Source organism: Falco peregrinus, chromosome 11 (assembly GCF_023634155.1).
Source record: "Falco peregrinus isolate bFalPer1 chromosome 11, bFalPer1.pri, whole genome shotgun sequence".
Classification (NCBI taxonomy): domain Eukaryota; kingdom Metazoa; phylum Chordata; class Aves; order Falconiformes; family Falconidae; genus Falco; species Falco peregrinus.
In genome coordinates this window covers 15199108-15219369 of record NC_073731.1, presented here as the reverse complement: position 1 = coordinate 15219369, position 20262 = coordinate 15199108, and the positions used below count along the sequence as shown (strand labels likewise).

The window sequence follows — 20262 nt, the reverse complement described above, 5'->3', positions numbered from 1 at the left end:
CCAATATTGCAACATCTGTTTCTGTCAAGAATCAGGCTGAAAATTCTCCGTAACCATTGCTTTGTTTGCTTATGGAAAGAAAACTTTAATAAGAGTATCTCATTTGGAAATGTGGAAATATTGCTATCAATCTTTTTGTGGATGTTACAGCTTTGGGAGTGAGAGACCCATCCCCATCATACATCATGTGCCCTGGGGAGTTATTCTACTCCTGGAAGCAGAGCTCCCTAAATTAATCACATTCACTTTGCTCTCTCTCTCCTCACCACAGTAGTCTTCCTTCCCTCCGTGTTGTCCCTGCTTTCTGCCCCTGAAGTGGCAAAGGGGTGGTCTGGGTGTACAAGGAGAAGGGGCAGCTGTCTGTGGGGGAGTGGGAAAGGAGTAGAGGACGTGGTAGAGGAGCAAAGCAAGGGCTGGAAGCAGAGTACCCTCGCAGGTGCCAAGGAGAGGAAGAGCATTGTAGCTTCCCACAGGTATAGCTTTCATTTTAATTTTCCTGACAAGAGACAAGAAAAAACTGGATCTAGCAGAACCCCCTGCTTTGACACTAAAAATGTGTTTCATTTGAGGTACCTGACCACCTTTGCCATCAGAATACCAAGGTTTTGCTAGATGCATCTAGTGTTCCTGCCTGTAAGAGCTTTGAACATGTGGTCCAAGACACATCCAACTAAAGCAAAGTACTTGTGCACTTTACACGAGCTCCCTCAGGGAGGGGATGATTTCGTGTGAGTAATTAATCCCCCTGCCAGATAGAAACCGAACAGCTCTGCCTTATGCAGCCGCAGCTGCAGGAGCCGAAAAACCAAAAACCTCCTTCATTTCCAGGGAGTTATCATGTTTTTCAGTTGTTCTTGGACACTAGCAATAGATATCACACTTGTCTGTTCCAGCTGCACCCTCCCCGCTAAGGTCTGCACTTACTTAGGTGAAACAATAAGCTCCTCTTACATTTTCCGATGTTTTGCTCAATTTTGAGTGCATAATGTTTTGTCTTTTTCCTTGTAGTAACAGCACAACTTACCAGGTGACACACACTGTTGTTTATCTGCAGTGATCCCTTACATGTTGTTTTAATGACAGTTCAAAAAGGCAAGAGAGCTGCACAATGTTTAGCTAAAGACAGAGGAATGAAGAAGGAAGATATAATATGGAAAGAGTGACATGAAGTCATAAAAAAGTAGATGAAGGCAGAGGGATCAATTTGAGTGAAAAAAATCCTTTATCTTTCCTCTCCTTTTCCATTCCCAAATATGAATTACATGTAATTTTGCTTAATGCAATCCAAATTTCTTTTCATTTTGTTCCCCTATGGATTTTTCTACAAATCAAGGGCTGCTAAGTCAGAACAGAGCACTTTTCAGGACTCGAACCTCTTTCTCCTCTTGTGATTTAACCAGTCACCAGACTGAGATTTCTTATTTTCTATTCAGATTTGTCAAGCTGGACATTTTGTGAGACTTTTTGCTAAGTAGTGTAATTACGAGAGCTACGACTTTTGATTTTTCTGTGCAGAGAATTTTTTTTGTTTAAAGCTTTCTGCTAGATTTGGGAGTGTGTTTTATGATGTGACTGGCTGTTTATGCTTGTGCTCTCTCTTCTCTCCCTACTATTTTGAGATACCTTTTATGCTAACCACTATTTTACTGAGCACAGGTGGGTGTATATATACTTAGGCCACAGTTTTGTCAGTCAGCATAGGATGTTCCTGATACAGGTATCTATCATATACATAATGGCAACTACACTTGAGATAATCACAGGTGAAAGAAGCCGGCCATGAGGACTCAGAGATAAGAAATACAATATTGCTTCCAAGGATGGATTGACACCCACTGTTCTCTAAAAATTCGGTATTTTCTCTATGCCAGCGCAGGGGTAACATGAGGTGCTTTCTTTTGCTCTAGAACGGGCCAGGAATGGAAGCAGAACAGCCTTTTCTGTGGGTTCCAGTCCTATTTTGCACCCTCAGAAGCCATGGAAATTTCACTGCTGTTCAGTCAGATTTGGATAGGCACTAAAACTTTGCAGAGGCTGACTATTCAAAGAAATACTGAAGCTTTTCTTAATTAGGCCATTGCTTATTCTAAATATCTATAGGTAGAACAACTCATAAAATTGTAGATCTTTTTCCCCTAAAATGAAAGTGAAATTATATAACGTGTAAGAGAAGTATGTAGGAAAAAAAATTCTATTCCATTAAAATTTAAAAGGTTTTCACTGAAAAACAAGCAGTAAAACAGAGCTTCCTAAATTCTGCTTTTGAAAATGGATAGCTGAAAAGGCTATTTTATTCTTTTCTTGAACCTGTGAACACCTGTTAAAAAGAAAAGATGCAAATAAAACTATTTCATTTTCTTTTCCTTTTTTTTTTTTTGTATTTTAATTTTTCTTTTAAATAAACCATAGCTTCTGAGAACTATGGGACACTTTTCTGTTATGAGTCCAGCAAAGCTCTTGAACTTTAAAGCAGAACTTTACGGTGTGTAGCTGCAAATTCTTACAGTTAGCATTTTGGCAATCTCACATGCCTTCTGTTTTGTTTATGAAAAAGTTGAATGTAGTTGACAACCTACACAAACAGCCTGCCTGCCTCCCTGGGAGAGGTTTCCGTACCACCTAGCTCCAGCATCTAGTTTAGACAGTGACTGCAGAGGCAGATCAGGGAGGGTTGCCCTTCCTCCTCTCACAGCTCCAGTGCACAGTCAGAGCAGGGTGACAGCCGCTCTCCCTTTCCCTGGGGCTCACGCCTCAGACAGACCCATGAGCTGGACTCACAACAGCCCCAGGCAGCAGGGTGCTCCCCCATGTTGCCAGGATGGGGGCAAGACCATCTCTCCGTAGTAGCAGATTTTGAGCTCTGGCCAGCCAGGAAGACAGAGCTTTTAGTGGCTGAGCCTATGAGACAAGGCACTAGCCTAAACTAGTCCAGCTCTCTTTGACACATGAGTTTGTTCTACAGAGCTATCAGAAATAAAAACTTCTGGTGGCTAAAATCAGCAGATATATCTCCAAATGATGTGACTGATCCACTACTCCCACAGGCAGTCCTTTTGAAGGCTGGTTCGTGATGTTATTATGCGGCTGCTTCTGGGATAAGACGTGTGCTTCAACAACTGCAAGTGAAATGACTGCCACAGATGCAGATACTGTGGACAATAAGCGATGTCTGCCTCTCTTGACATTTCCTTCCTGCAAAGTGAACACCAGTGAACAGAGTATAGAAAGTTACAATAACCAGCCTTAAATTACTTCTCCTATTTCTCCTATCAGTGATCTGGTTTTCCCCCTGTCATGTTACACACACGTATTAATCTGAAAACTATAGCCTGACCGGTAAAGAAACTCCTAGAGAGCTGGCAATTTTTTTGTTGGTTTGAAAGGATTTATGAATTTATCTGTTCCAGGGATGTTCCATCATTCTCAAATGCCAAAGTTTTGAGTGAGTTATGGCCCTGAGGAGAGTGAAATGCAACTATTAATCATTGGCAGCAATGGGATATCCTCCATGGGCATCATACGCCATTGTCAGTAGATCATAGAACTGCTGTTGACCTTGAATGGAGCAAAGTAAAGGATAAAGGTCACCTTTATTTCATCTAAACAACAAAAGTTTTGAAAATGGCTTGTCATGAACGCATTAAAGATCTGCTGCACAAAACCCTTCAGCTGAATGATACTGGCTTCCCTCACAGACTTTCTGATGATCAAAGTGATAGTAGAGGCACCTTAGAACTGAGTAGTACTGTAGAAACTGTAGCTAACATGCTAAGCTGAAAAGGCACTGTTTTTACATTCTTCTGTGTTTGTGTGGTCCTGTGACCTTCAGAAAAAGCTACTAAATGTTTGGGGTTTTTTTCTTATGTCTCTTTTAATAGTAATAATAACACACAGAAGTACCTCACAGTCACAGGCACGTTTCAAGTGGAAGCAGCTGGAAACAAACCAAATAACCTATCTCTGGACACTCTAGAGCTGGCTTTAAATACCTGGGACTACCTTCTTTTTCCTTTTACACTTGAAATGTTATAGTCTTCCTTTTTCCATGGTGTCTTTGCATCCCCTTCAATTTCAACCAGTTGTCCTAAGCCTTTTCCCATAAATAAACTCTGGATACTTGTCTTCCTGTTTATCGTGGCCTTGGGCAGATCGTGTGTGGCCACCTGAGCTTTCTCAAGCCTACCCCTCAACAATTTTATGAGGAGCTATTGACTATGTAGCCAGGCATCTTGGCCAATAGGAGAACATCCATCACCATGACAGTATTTTTTATATTCCAAATCTCTGCAACCCCAAGTTTACATTCCCACCTCCTCCCCCAAGTATAGAAGCTCATATCATTCTTTAACTCTCAAAAAAAAAACCCCAACAAACCCAACAAAAAACCCCCACCAAATCCAAACCACAACTTTAATAATTCACAACAGCTTTAAATAGGCTTACTTTGTCTCCATCCTGCCTCAAAGTCTGCTGTTTGCTTATTTGTTTGTCTTTATATGCAGATGTGTAAACCACTCATTATATTTCTGAGGCTGAAGTGAAGACCTATACATGCAAACTGGAAACGGGCTGTATCATTTTAAACCTTGCGTTATGAACCAGTGGGAGGAGGTGAAGTCACCAACTCCTCATCCCCTGAGAAATCCTTAAGACCATATGTTCTGTAAACAGCTGTGCTGGTGCTCAGTGGAAGAATCCCTGGATAAACTCAGCCTATGCAGGACTCTGCTGTCCAGAAGGTCAGACTAGATGATCACGACTACCCGTACCATTCTTAACATTTGGGAACCAGCCCCCTACAAAGGCAAGAATGTACAAGCAGTCAAACTGTCAGTCAGGGCCTTCTGATAAAGTCAGCAGGTTCAATAAAACTGAACATTTCTGTGTACAATACTGCTACAATTGAATGCATTAAGATTTCAATTGCATTAAGTTTTGTGAGTGTGAATACTCATTACTTTAACTGGCAGTCATGTCACAGCAGCCGTATGCTGTGGATCTCCTTAGGCTGTATCAAAAATAGGTATTATGTGTCCTCATCTTCTTTGAGAACTAAGAAAAATCTGTTTAACTGACATGGTGGAAGGCTGTCAAGCTTTCAGTCAGTGCTTGTCTCCAGGTACCAGCCCTCCCCTTACAGTCCTGAAAGTGAGGTGGATGGAAACAACAGGTACTGATCATTTCAGAAACTCCTCCTCTGGAACTCTGGTAGGAATGATCCTACTAAACCTTAAGCAATGTCCACAGGTGCAGAAAGCACATGGCAGGATCAGAGTCTCTCTCTACCATTGCTTCTTCCCTTGGTAAGCTATTAAGCTATGATCTGTTAAGTGTCTCCTATCTTTTTCCTCTGCAACTTTTTCAATGGATTTTATCTCAGCAAGATCCAGCTTGCAAGAAACACTTGTACTTGTGAATAAACTGAAAAAAACATATCATGATACTTTGTACTGGGCTGCAACTGAGAGGGAAAAATATGAAAATGTTTACTTCCTTCTTGCTTGACTGTAGGGATGCTCTTTGTTAGCAATCCATTCGACTATTGTATCCATGGATATTTTGAGCACTGCAGACACATCTCTGCTTTTCAGCCTCCCTTCTGTGTGCTGTTATTGTGGAAGAGCTTTGGCCTAGATCTGTCTTTTTGGGTGTATTGTGGTCTGGGATGGTTAGTGGTTACCAGAGTCATTCATCAGTGTCTTCTCCTTTGCTGCCTCTGCTGGTGTTATTGATATGCCTGTGTCGAGGTCTCAAGTACCGAAATGCCAGCAGGGCTGCGGCTGAGACATTGCAGTATCAGGTTTCTCTTAAGAAATAATCACAGACTCAGTGCAGTAGTGCAGGGCTGGCCAGGGTTAGTGAGCACAAGTGGAGTGTAAAACAAGTGTTGATACTCACTGAGGGAAATGTTAAGGCATAGTGTGCTTGTGGCTGGGTGAGCAATCTTGGTACCAAAAGGCTCCCTACAACCACTGTGCTCATCCTCATGAATCTTCTCTAATTTAAACCAAGATGAAAACAGCTGATGTATTTGGATTTTTGCAATCATCTTTCATGGCCGTACTGCCCTGTATACTATTCACCTTTATCTGAGTCATCCTGCGTCCGTGCTAAAATTTTCTTCCTCCCATCCTTAAAAGTACGTATTACTGACACCAGCCATCATCAAACTTACAATTTCTGCTTAGGTAAGGGGTTTGCATATCAGTCAGGTTTCCTAGCTAGGTACACTTTTGTCATGCCTTAGTAAACTTTTGTGCAGGCAGCTGCAGTAGCCATTTGCTCTAGCAAGCCTTAAATCTTTTTTAGCCAATGCACAGAAACATGAAAGGCATGTACAGAGGCAACTCCACCTGTATAGGACTGTCTTATAACCAAGAATAGAGCCAGGTGTTTCTTCAACTCAAGGTAGCTGTCTCTTGAGTTTTATAAAGCATTTCCATTAGAGACTATTCTAGTTAGATACTTTTGCATATTGGTTAAAGCATTCTGAAGTCCTCAAAGTATTTGTCTAAAAGAGTAGTGAGTTCCTGTGAAATAATGACCCTTTGCTTTCATCACATGGGTCTCCCTGAAGATGTCTATAGGTTCTTGAGGGGGATACACCTTGTAGTCTGAAAAGATTGCTTTGGGATAAAATATTATGCCAACAACTTTCTCAAACTGAGAGCAGCACAGAAATTGGTAATTTTGAAAATCTGTGTTTTCATGTGATTACAGGTTGCTCTCTTCAGAGACAAAAAAACTGTGGCATAATGTCACACAAAAATGACGAACACAGAAAGGAGGATAACTTCAGGAGGATAACTTTGGTGCGTTTGCTTTTGCATCTTATACAACCAGTCGCCATCAGCAGAGCAAACCCAAATTTGCTGAGCAATATGCAAAAGGCCAGTTGTAATGGGAGTGGGCTTTCCTCTCTTGAGGAATCAGGAACATGTTGGAAAGCAGTGGACAGAAAAACCCTGAACATGAGCAGTTTGAGAAAGAAAAAGCGATGCCATCTCTAAATCCTCTGTTGGGGACTGTGTGATAAGTGATCCATACAGATACACTCCTACAAGATAACCCTTTTTTTAGGCTGTACCATATGTTCAGGAGAAGCAATCACATTTGTCTTCATGCTGGAGGGAGGGTGGAGTGATTCATTCCATACCAAGGTAAAAAAAAAAAATAAAAAAAAGAAATCCACATAGCAGTGGATTCAGAAATATGTCTAGGAAATTTCTGGGACACTTGAGAATAAAGAGGCCAGTATCTGCATACAAACGCCGAGTGCACCTGAGGAAAAAAAGACCTAGGTGAAACCTGTGGCAGACCACCACGTATTTACACTATGGAGTGAGAAATAGAACAGGTGGTTACAAAAACAGATTGGTCCATTCACCTTTTCTATAGCACTGAAAAAAGTTGCCAGCATGGTCATTAAAATCCAGCTAATTTTCTGAAACATAGTTATGAAGTTTAGTCATGGCAGGATAAACTTTTTTCTACCACTTAGGTGTTTAAACCAATTAAACATTCTTCAGTATTTCATTGAAATTTAATCACCGTGAGTCAGTTATACCTTCATTAGATGCCTAGTCACATGAATTTAGGTCCGGATTAATCTTTAACTTGTGGCTTATAGTCAGGCTAATATGGAAGAGAGAAAAACATGTGTTATGGGGAATCATTTGGCTCTGTCTGTAGTTTCTGTTGGCTAAGTTAATTTTAATCTGCCTACGAGGAACATTAGATAGTAACTTCTCCAAGTTATGTAAAAGGCAGCAGCTCGTAGAAGTTTTCTGCAGTGCCACAACTATCTCCACTTCATCCCTAAATGCAGCACTTCCCAACTACCAAGTAACAATCTGTGGCACTGTCACAGGGGAGCTAGTATTCCCCCAGTCAGGTCTAGGAAAAAGATTTGCACTGAACGTGGTGGGATAGTACAAATGCACACCTGCAAAGACAATGTGCACGTGGCCAGGAAAGGACAACACCCTAAACGTCTCTTCTGAAAGCAATCCTGAATCTTAAAGTGGATAAAAAGCCCTTAAGGGGCTTGGACACAGGATTTTTCTTACCTTTACAGTCTGTTGGGAAAAGCATAAGGAGAGAAACAAGGGTGTGTTCTGCTTGCAGTGTCTCCAGGAACTGTGGAAACAAAAGCATCTCCCAAGCAGACTTCAGGGACAAAAGACAGCTCTTGTTAGACCATTCCCAGTTTGCTTCTTTTGCTACATCTTTTGGTGGAGATGTGGGGATTCCTCTTACGGACACCTGGGTACGGGCCACACCCTCCCCTCCTGTTTTGTCAGTTACTGTTCAGCAGGTTTGCAGCTTCATTTCTTCTGCTGGTGACTCTCCCTCCTTCTGTCATTTTGGTGAGGCAGAGAAGTAAGTAAGGAAATTCAGCTTAAAAGAAATATATAAATCCCTTCTCTCCAGAGCTGACTGACTTCCCCAGCAATAGGAAAGGTCACCTCATTACTCAAGATGCTCGTCTAGCCCTCATTCTCTCCTCAAGCAGAAGGATGGACACTGTACCTTGCTGAAGTCCTGGCACAGACTGATGGTTGTGCCTACCCAAATTCCACGTCATGTGGACAGCACTGTCTTTGCGTGACCTAGAAAGGGGTCTCAATCGTGGTTTAAAGAAGGGAACTTGGAGCCCAGCAGCTGCGTATCAAGTGGTGCAGAGGCAAGTTTAGGACTCCTTCCAGCCCAGCCCACTGCAGAGAAGCTGAAATCAGCAGTTCTGCTAGTGGAACACAGCTTTACGGGACTTCATGAGGGTGTAAAATGCTTGTCTACTTTATTCCCTTACTCATACACTGTGAGCTGCACTCCAGCACTTCTGGAGTGATCATTTATTTAGAAAAGAAGGGACCACGCTTTACTGAGTTCAACAGATTTTGCTCTTTCTTGACTGCAGATGTAAGGAACTTTCCCAGGCCATACAGTGGTTAAGGAAGGACATGCTTAAGTTTCTTCTGAAGGATTACATTGGCTATTAGAGATGTTGAGTCAAATGCTCTTATTGATAATTGACATGGGAAATATAGGTATGGGAAAACATTCTAACTAGAACTAACATACCCTAGAATGCAGTGCTGGCTGTGCTCTCCAAGAAGCCTGAAATCTTATATTTCTATGTAATGATTTTTGGTTTTAGAGTATTTATTTTACCCTCCTTTCTAGAAATGATAGTCTGGCTTTTTACTCCTTAGTCTGTTCAGAGGGGTCACACTGAGGTTTTGATGCTGCTTGATGTTATGAATCAATGTTCAGCTCATATTTTTTTGCTCCTAAATATCAATGAACTTTTGGCAAATTTCTGCTGCTCCTCATTTTGACAGGCTGAGGACAGCATTCCTTTGTCTGATAGTAAAGGTGACAAATGATTTTGTATTGTGCAAGCAAGCAAAAATTGTGGGTTTAGTATCATTGTGTATTTGATTTGCATTTTATTCCATGTTCTCCTTTTTAACTCTCAGGGTCATTTTTGCATGTCCTGCTTACTTATGCTATCTGGAGTTACAGCAGAAAAGCTCAGAAAAGATTTTCCAGGGTGAAGAAGAAAGAGTTATACAGGCTTTACACTTAAAACTCTGCAGAGCAGAGCAATCTGTTAGCCTCTCCCTTCATTACCCACTGCTTTGAAAGTTTTTCAAGCAAAGATAAAGAACAATCCATACTTTCATTTAATTTTCAACAGTTCAGGGTGCTCTTACACATGTGATTCCACAGTACTTATAGAATTTTTCAATGAAATCTTTCACAAGTTGTTTTCTGTTATCTGCAATGACCTCGTTGGGATGCCTATAACATGTAGAAGCTTCTGTTTACTGATGGACAATGAAATATCCACGACTGCAAAAACCTTCAGGTATGATGACTAATAATTAATCATGGTAAAGAAGTAACAAACCTGGCCGATCTGTCTTCATGTGAAAGCTTAGTATCTGCTGATCAGCTGCTCATTGTGTAAGTCTATTTGATCCTAAAACTATATTCAGCAAAACTGTGTAACTTAAGCTGTAAATGGGTAAATCTCAGGAGCCAAGTAAAACTTTAATCAACTGGAGAATTGAAATACGAGGAGAAATTCTAGTCTCTTCTTAATACACCATCAAAACTAAACAGATCAGTTGTGGGTCTCTGAAATAAAATAATACACCAAATTCGAGCAGTCTTACATTTGTAATCTCATTTAATACATAACCTTGTTTAAAAGTAGGGTTTAACTCCTTTCCAAGTACTTACAAACCTGCTGTGTACTTTCCATGCATGAAAAGTAACATGAGGAGGGCCAAAAAGGTATTTGCAAAGCATATGGTTAGTACCTAGCAGAAGAAAATCAACACACACTGCTCATGCTTTCCTCTTTGCGATGTGTTCACTGCAGGGATGCACAGCCTGGGGTTCTGGACTGCTTATGTTCAGTTTTTGGGTCATGCCATTAGTCTATCAGATGAGTCATATCAGCTTCTTTCAGTTTTCTGGGTCTCATTTGCAACATGTAAGGAACTAGTAGACTGCTTTTTTATTACACTTTGTTCATGTTCTAGAAAGCTGTAGCACTTGCCTAAGCTCCTTCCAGGCAATAATATCATACTACAATTGGAATCTATCATAGACTTCTCCTTTTCTTCCTCCTGGGGTCAATATGAATTTAAACTTGTTTTCTTAGTGCATGGATTTTACCTTCCTTTTCAGTAATGTATTTGTCATACTGCACACAGTGTGGTTTTGGTCCAGGCTCAGCTTTGAAACAAACATGTATGTCTGGTTGCTGAGAAATGCTTTTATTTAATTTTGGTATCACAAACTGAAAGGATGTAACTGTGTTCTGGCCTTTCGTAAAGCACTCTTGACTTTCAACATCTCCATGTCTTTCTAGCCTATCTAGTCCTTCTAGCCTTCCTATTCCTTTGCTTTGTGTGCAATGCACAGCAAGTGGCAAAATGTCAAAGCTCTGCTTTAGGAAATTCCTTTATTACCTATCTGCTGCTTTTTCTTTTTCCTGTTTTTCCTTTTCCCCCTAGGAGATAATGCTTTTGACCATTAGTGATTTTTGTAGCCCATGTTCTCATTCTGCAATTGAAAAAAACATTTTTTTTCCACAATGTTATTGCAAAACTCACCCTGAATCATCCTGGTTCTTTTCAACTTGTGCATTGTTGTGCACATTTCACAGAGAATTTTGTTGCAAAAGATTTTCTCCATCTTCTAACTCAGAATCTAAAAGCTTGATGGTTGATACTAAAAGTGTATTATTCTAACTTTCCCTTAGTGTTTTTCATTAAGTTTTCTTAATTTACAAGAAGCAAGCGATTCTACATGCATTTTAGATAGTAAAAAAGGTATTTCCATTGTTTGGTGAGAGGCTGGAGGGTTGGGTCCTCAATCTTACAGTTTTCCTGCTTGCCTTTCAACCTGCTTGTGATGGTAAAAATCTCCAAATAAACACCTTTTCATGTTTCTAAATTGTGCTTATGCTTTTTTCTGAATATAGATATACTCTAGCTGTATCTCTGGTGAGCTGATACTTCTTTAGCTCATTTTTGGTGAATTGGCAAATGCAGTTCTCCCTTCCTCTCCAATGGGAATTAAACTCATTTTTTCACCTTCATGGTGAGAAAGATGCTTGAGAGCCTGGTAGATAACATTTCGCAATCTCTTGAAACTATCCATAACAAGTTCAGTCACTGAGGCAGGGGAACAATTACATGATAGGTGATTAAACTTTTTAATACAGCATAAATTGTGTCTTAAACTGATGTTGAAACATTTTTTACACAGACTGATTTATCAGTGGATGCACAGTTTCTGTGGATGTAAGACCTGCTATTCACTCAATAAGATTCTTTCTTTTGGTTGGAATAGTTAGAATAGCCCTGTCAGCTGTTAGCTGGCACCACACTTCTCCCATCCATTTGTGACAGAAGAGTCTGAAACAACATGCTGGAGCCTGCTTTGGCCACTCAATTACAAAACACGGGTGACCATAACTTCAGGCAGTGCCTGGAGTTTTTGTCATTCCAGCACAACCTTCTGGAGATAAAATTAGCCTGTGTAATAGAACACAGAGTTTCTTCAGGATGTGTGAGTTGCAATCTAGCATAAGTGCTCTGAGTAGTAAGCATGAAAAACTGCTAGTAAGTCACTGAAGATCCTCCTCTTGACCTCAGCTCACATGTGCTCTTACAGAAAAACGGGATGGCCAGCTGTTAAGCACTATTGGATCCCAGTCAGCTCTCTTTGATCCTATCATTATAATTTGCACAGATTTCACTGCCTGGAAATAAATGGAAAGCCCCACTTGTAACTCTCAAGAAAGGACAGCACATAGCTGAATCTCACAGCTGTGTTCTGCCAGTAAAGTAGCAGAACCCCTCTTGCAAATTAATTTCCTCTGAGCTTCTAAATGTGCTTATTACTTCTAATGTTGCTTCTCTTCTGGGAACCTCTGTTGGTATGGCAGGATGACCTTTTCTGGTGTAACTGTGCACCTCTGCCTATAAGAGTTCGAAATTACTTGAGTCAGGGAGAATAAGCATGGCACTTCAGCCAAATGTATGGGCCATTTGTCCATAAAAACCTGGGAAAAGAGTGTCCCAGGTCCCACACTTCATAACTTGAACACACCTTTCATGGATAACTTTTATCTCTTCCCATCTTTAGAAATGGAGTAATTGTAACATGTGGTTGCAACTACAAGTAGTATAACTTAGTGACTTCAGGTATTTTTTGTTTAAACTCAAATTTACTGTCTGGCTTTTTGAAACATTGCTGTGAATTGTGATAGCTTTCTAACTCTACATTAGCATGATACAGGGTGAAGTTATTAGTGTGGCTATTCATTGTTTCCATAAATACTTCAGCTTCACATTTACTAACAGAAATATTGTGTGGGCTTTCAATTACTCTGCTAATGAGTTTAAATATATTTTAGTTGGATTTGAATTAGAGTAAGGATTTTTTTCTAAGGCAGTTACTGTCTCAGGCATATTGAGGTGAAAGGTGTTCAGTCTGTAGCTGAATTGCTTGGGTGTCACTGCATTTATCTTTCGTGCTGTCAAAAGTTCCTAGAGTTGGTCTGCATTCCTTTTAAAGATAAAACTTAACAATCAGGGCACTAAATGCCTGCTGCTGTCATTTTCCTGTGAAAGAAATTGTAGCATAGATCAGGGAATCAGAGTCTAATTTTGTGTTGTCATACCAACATTAACCGAAATGAGGTTATCTCGGAGCAGTAGCTTGCACCTGGACAGCTGAACTGACCACCTTCATTGATTCAGGGCATTACGGGATGTTTCTGGTGGTCGTCATTCATCTAGAAGTGCCTCACCAGCTCTGCCTGCCTGTAGTTCCCTATTGTTTGCAAGAATCTGGCTGGCAATAATAGAGAGAGGAGCGTTTTTTCTTAGAGCAATGGGTAATGGAGGGGAGCAGAATACCTGGTACCATGGTTCCCTTTCCTCAGCCTTGTGCAATAACATCCCCCAGAAGCCTATGCTTTGTTCTGTCACCTGCTGAATGACTTCAGTGCATCCCCAGGGGACATCGTTCAGCAGCCTATCAGATATCACGAGGAATTTATATTCTCTGAGCTAGTAGTTTAATGTCTGGGTTATTTTTTTCCTTTCTCCTGTAGCACAGGGGATATATTCATTATCAGTATCTCCCTCACTCACTATCTTGTGACAGACATATCAATTGCTTTTGGCTCTGTTTTCTCTTCCCCACCTCCCATCCCACTTTTCCAAATGAGCAGAAAAAAGCATAAGCAAATTAGGAAATAATAATGAAATTATATGTACTATGTGTTTCACTTGACAAGACAGATTCTCTGAAGGGCAGCTAGATGCATGAGTGATGAGGAGACAAGATTCAGAAAAGCAGGAAGGGATTTGTGTTTAATAATAAATGTTCCATCTGAAGGCAAAATTATGATTGTATGTCATAAACCCCCCAAAAACTAATAAAATAAAAAATGCAGGAAATTATTCATGCTGGGTTGAGTTAGTGTTTACTGAGCAAGTCTGGCTACCTCCTGGTATTATCTGACATTTCCTTATGTTGGCATGACTGACAGAGGAATTACACCCTGTTGCTAATACTAACAACTATCTTTTTTCCCAGGACACCAGAAATACAACTGTCATTTTTTTGAGATGAGGGTCACAGTAGGTCTCAGTCTTTCTCAGATTCTTAGATTAAAAAACCTTGAATCAAGTGGCAAAAGACTGAGATATCGCACAGTAATATACTTGGTACTTTGTATTTGTTTTTTGATTCCTGAGGCTTTAGGATGATCTGAAGTTATATAGTCAAGGGCTTTTTTAGAAGTTTGAAGGGTCAGAAATTAATCTCCATTGTTAGCTTACTTTATTTTTAATATCATTTTAGATTCTACTTTCATTCCATGATTGCAGAAACTGGGGCTTTTGGGATAAAAACACAGCAAAAAATGACACCAGGATACACCATAAAACTTTCAAGGAAATTACAAAAGTTGGCAGCAGAGAAGAATGCCAAGTGTGCAGTCCAAATTTGTCAATTACATCCTTTTGCTCCCAGGCAATACATCATGTGTGACATTTTCACTTCAATTTAGATCTTTCTATTCTCCCTCCGATCTTTTTTTGCCTTTTTCTCCAGCCACCTTAATATCTGTCCACTATCTGAACACTTTCTGCTGCCTTGATTCACTTCATTATCTTTCTAATTGTCTTGTTTTTGCTGAAAGACCTTCACCTATGTTTGAGCTGGTTTTGTGATCTTGGTCCCCATTCAGTGACCACCTGGACTTCTTCCATCATTTTGATGGTAGCCACATGCCTGATCATGCCCTGCCAAAGGCTGCTTTGTCTTTCTATCATTTTCTAATGCCCTAGCACTGTCAGAGCCACCAATGTTCATTATCCTCTTTTCTTCTTGCATTCTCTCTCACTTCAACCTTCTCCTCCTTTTTTTTTCCTTACCTGTCCTTAATGAAATAACACCTCATTACTATCTCTGTTGGGTAAGAAGCAAGGTCTGTGTACTGTTGAACTACATCCACCAGGCAATGAACTCCACCCTCCAATTACCCCCTCTTTTTACATGCTCTTTAACAAGTCTTCCTTCCATGTGTCACCATTGATACTTTCCCTTTCCCCTTTCTCTACCATCCTACTTTAATCCCATGGGGATGAAGGTGGACACTTCACCTGAGAAGTAGGACTCTATCAGACCTTTTTACAATACTTTTAAGGAAGATTAGCTGGATTCATCATTGTTTTAGAATTACCTGTGAAATTGGAACAAAGGAAAAAACCCAAAGATTTTAAAATAGGGAAAAAAAATATTGATGAAATAAATGAGCATTTTTGGCTTGAGATTTTCATAAGTGAAAATTCAAGTGTTAACCTTTTCTGGATCAGTTTCTAGTTCTGAGAGCAATCAGAGTAATATTTTGCACTTCTGTGAATTCAACTTTGTGAAAGAGGAAGTTTGTTTCATACTAAGGCATTACTAGACAGGAAAGTTAGTGTGCTAACTAACTGGAATATGATTTTACAGGACACTAGCTATTTCACCCTGGCACCTCTCTTTGTTTTCCTTTTCCCCTCTTCATGACAAACTATAGTGCATGGTGACAATTCAGCACAACCATTGAGCAGTTGCTTCATAATGTCCAGGCTACAGCTGTGCTGACAAATTAATGAGAGCCCAGAAACATTCCCATGACCCAGAACCCCATCACCTATACTGCTAACATCTTGGTACAGTTCCTTGATGCTTTTTCCAGCATGGTTCAGGAGATAATATTCCAAGAGCTGGTTTTGATATATAGATTTAGCAGCGGAGTCATGGACCATTTCTTGTGAGGTGTCTGCCCTGGGACATGGCATGTAGACAAAGAATCTTACAGGAAGAGTTTGGGTTGAGCAGTTTAGGCACAGAAAATTCACACTCAGGCAATTAGGTGCTTTTTTTTTCTTTTTTTTTTCTTTTTCCTGAGATACAAGCATTTAATAAATTAGCATGACTTTCCATTTTAAACTCCTAGCATTTACTTCAAAAGGAGAAATCATATTGCAATACAGATGGCATATGGCCCCGAATAGTACAAAAAAAAGGTCCATGAGAAAAGCAACACAGTCTAGCAGGTCAGTATAAAACTGAGTTTTGGGAGTTGCAAGTGCCTTCCCAAAGGAATTGAATGCTTGACAGTTCCCTGCAAGTTCTGTGATTAAAGCAGTTTCAGGCTAAAACTAGATGGTATCATACCCCTCTTTCGGTGGAAAAAAGGAACAGAATTGCCTAGACAATTAACCTAATCTGTCTTTTTTCTAATTTGTCTGTTTTGCATAACCACAGTATTAACCAGCAGTTCACTCCTCCTAATCCCCAGTGCTACAAAGAAGAAAAGAACCCATTTGTATATTGCAGTGTAATCATAATATCTACTAATTTCCTTCCATACACTACAGGCCTCTTTTGAAAAGAGATTGCTGGCATTATCCTCATTTTATAAATGAGGAGACTTACAGTACAGCAAAATGATTTCTCAGGAACTGAGAGTTACTGATAAAGTAGAGCCTGATATCAGTGTAACTGATAAAATAGAGAATAAAAATCACATCTCCTAAATTCTCATCACAGTTCACTCCCTGCAAGCTTCAGTGCTCACTTGCATCTGGGATTATGAGTAAAGTCTGCAGCAATCCTTTTTCTCCTGCATTTCTAAGTAATTTATTTTCTAATTTTCTTAATATCACCACACACTGAAGTGAATAATTAATTACAAAATTGCTTGCTTTCCGTATGTTGTGTCGACAAGGACATCACAAGGACTTTTTAGTGGAGATGGTAGAAAATAAAGTTGACTTCAAAGAAGGGTGCTAGCACTATCCTTCCATTGTTTTTAAAAAAAGAGTCTCATGGTCTTATTTTGGTGCTTTCACAAAATGAGACCTAAATCTCCATGGATTGAAGGGGATGTATTATTTGCAAAAGCCCTGGAAACTTTCATCTCAGCTTCATAGCCCTTCATCACACATAAACTCTCATAGGAGCATCTGTCTATTGCTGTTCTATTTCAGATGCTTATGCCATGCCCTAATCCTAGCCATAGGTCTCCTCCTCTTCCAATAAGTGATGCTGTTGTGCCAAAGGGCAAGAGAAGAGGTGTTTTTTTTTTAAATTAAGAAGGTCAGTTGTAAGACTTCTATGCTCATTTCATTCCTTAGAGGCAAGATTTGTAGAGAGGTCAGAACCATGTTCTTATATGAATAGTTTTCCTTGGGGCATTTGACCTTCAGATAGGATTCAGAAACTAGCTTAAGAATCAGGTAATGAAATCCTGGGACTAATGTTAAGGAGATTTGCCTGCTCTTTCTACCCCAAAGAAAATAAACCAGAGGAGAAAGACAGAAATTGCTGCTTTTTATGTGTCTGGACAGTGAAATTTCCATAAGAAGATTTTCAGATTTCTTGTTGTTCTAGCTGGGATGACATTTACACTTACAGTGTTAACATATTTGAGTATTTGTTTGCTTTCCCAGTCCTCACTGTTCCCAGGCTCCTTTAACTGTAAACATTAAAACCTATCATAGCCTATCATCAGTTTAAAAATAAGCAAATGTTTTGCTAGTTGATCTCATCTTGTAGTTAGTCAACTGTTAGTCTTTTTTTTCCTTATAGTATCAAACTCAGATCTCTATTCCTTTTCCGTGATAAGAAGCATTTCTACAAGATCACACTGCCCTGTGTGATCAGGTGCAGGCTGAAGAGCAGGTGGACACTATTAGGCTCTTGCCTCAAGATACTGCTGTATGTTTGCTATCTGAGGGCTAACAAGTGAGCACTAGGATCTTCTGAGTTTCAAAAGCTAACAACTTTCAAAAGCTGTGTTTGATCTCCAGTGAACCATGCTATAGATTCTTTCTACCTGAAACCAACTTTCTGTGTTAAGCTAATGAATTGACTGAACAAAGCCTTGCAGGATCTCTGACTAGACACAGTTTAAATGGCCTCTTTCAGATTTGTGGCAACTCCTAGCTATTGAGCTCCAATGACAGGGCATGCTGGTCCATAACTGAGGGTGCTGGACATACAAAGCAGCCATGAAGATACTGCCCCTGTTAGGCAGCAAAGCAAAGATTGGAGTGGCATCTTGTAGCTACCCGTGTTGGGGACAATCAAAAAGTCATCAATAGCCCAGAGTGAAAATGTGTCTTCATCGATTTTAGGTGCAGGCAACGCTAAGAGATGTCATCCATCATAGCTGACTGGCAGTGTGTTTGGGGAGGGTGAACTAAAGCACGGAGGAATGCCAAAATACTCTTACAATTTGGCAACTTCGTGAAAACAAGATCATCTTCCCTGCAAGCTAGAAAACTGAGTCTGAGATTAATTACTTAACTCCTAGTACTCTTGAAATTGGGTGCTTATTCCTATGCTCAGCTGTTCTTTAACAATAACATTAATTTGAATACTTTACAAGAACATTTGAAGATTATTTATGGAAACATCCAAAATTCTTCATTTTAGATGTATATGGAGAGCTGATTGCTTTTTCCGTAATTGGGATTGCAACTGTGATCTTTTATAAAGCTATTATTAGTCCCAATATTATCACAGCTGTAGCTTCCAGGACTGATTGAGTTTAGAAATGACTCAGTTTCTTCTAAAGGCTAAGATGAGCTTTTATGGCAAGTTTCAATACAGTTAACCTGGCAGAGCTTTAGGAGTGGTTATGGCCTCACTGCTGTACATTTAAAAATAGACTGGCTTTACATTTTATGTCACTAGCACTACCTGCCAGTCTGTGAGATATTCCAGGCAGTAGCATTTCCCTGGAAGCTTAAGTGTAATCATATTTGAAGAAAACAAGTTGTAAATGATTGAAGTTAATCAGTGTTCACTCTGTATAAATTGGCATAGTGTGTTGGGCTGAAGGAATGTATTTCCAAATACATAAGATACGTACAGAGCTATATACTATGTAAACCCAGTTGTTTGCTGTTCACTTGGAGACTATATAGAGGTCTCTGTTTCATCAGTGCAAAGCAAAATGAACCGCTCTTACAGATGGTGCTATAGCTCTGTTTTTTGAGAGTTATGACACAAGTTCAGATCCACTTTATAGGGCTGACTATTCTTTCTGCTAACAGTGCTACTTGTTTGTAATGAGGTTTCACAGCAAAATAATTTCTGAATGACTTATGCACTGCAGAATTTTTTAAGCACATGGCTGTGAGTGATGGTGGAAAGTGGAGTATAGATAGCACTAGGTGATACAGAAGGAGGTATGAAACAACTGGTGAAAGTGTTCAAGAGTTTGAAGATCCTACATTTGAAGATCAGTAGTATTCCGTTATTCCATATATCATCCTTGGTGTGTGCATATAAAACTCCTTGAACAACTGAACAGAGTGCAGGCATTGCCCCAGCCGCTGTGGTGTGTTGTTCCCAGAGCCACAGGGACAGGAAAACAATTAGAAATTGCTTAAGACCAACCATTTTGACTCTTTTAGCAACCGTATCTGGAATTTTCCAGGAGGGCTGCTTTATGACCTCTCAGCTCATTCTGAATAGCTCATCTATGTCTGTGCAAAACGTCTCCATTAGGATGATAATAGAATCACAGCATCTCAAATATAGCATTGTGTAAATGTGCCAGGTGATGTTTATATTCCAGGTGTCTCTCATGAATATTTCTTTTCCTTACAGAGTTTTTGGTGGTTTTGTTTGCTTTTTAAAAAGGAGCCACATCCTCACCTGTGGCCAGACTGAAGGGTTGTGTAAGTGGCGTGAATGCGTAAATGCAAAGATGATCAGAAGCTCATCTTTGCAGTGCCTTGACGTTGCTGCTTCTCTGTGCAGGCCTGTTCCCTCCCACTGCACAGAAGGGCCTCTGCAGGGCCGCAGTTAATGCTAGCTGTGATGGTGATTTGAGGCTGAGAGAGCCTGGCACTCTCACAAGGAGTATGCCTTTTACCTCTGGCCAGCCCTTACCGTCCCAATTACAGTCACACCAGCTTGCTGTGTGGTGTTAGTGCCTGCAGGGCTTCCTCGTTGCTGGTGCTAAAGAATTGCAGCTCTAAGTCAGAACGGGCTGGTTTTAATTTCAGCTTTTTTCTCTCACTCAAGTCTGTTATGTGGAAGTAAAAAGAAATATGCATGGGGTATCTCTTTGGTTTTATTCTTGGCTACCCACCAGGCACCGAATCGGGGATTCTCCACTGTATTCCGCCGATGTGCTGCAATTTTCACCAGTTT

General features: G+C 40.1%; 1 protein-coding gene across 8 annotated transcripts in view; it reads left to right on the top strand.

The window, feature by feature from the left end:
• LRFN2 (leucine rich repeat and fibronectin type III domain containing 2) overlaps positions 1-20262 on the top strand; it is a 160094-nt gene that overhangs the window by 136125 nt on the left and 3707 nt on the right. The window lies entirely within an intron of this gene.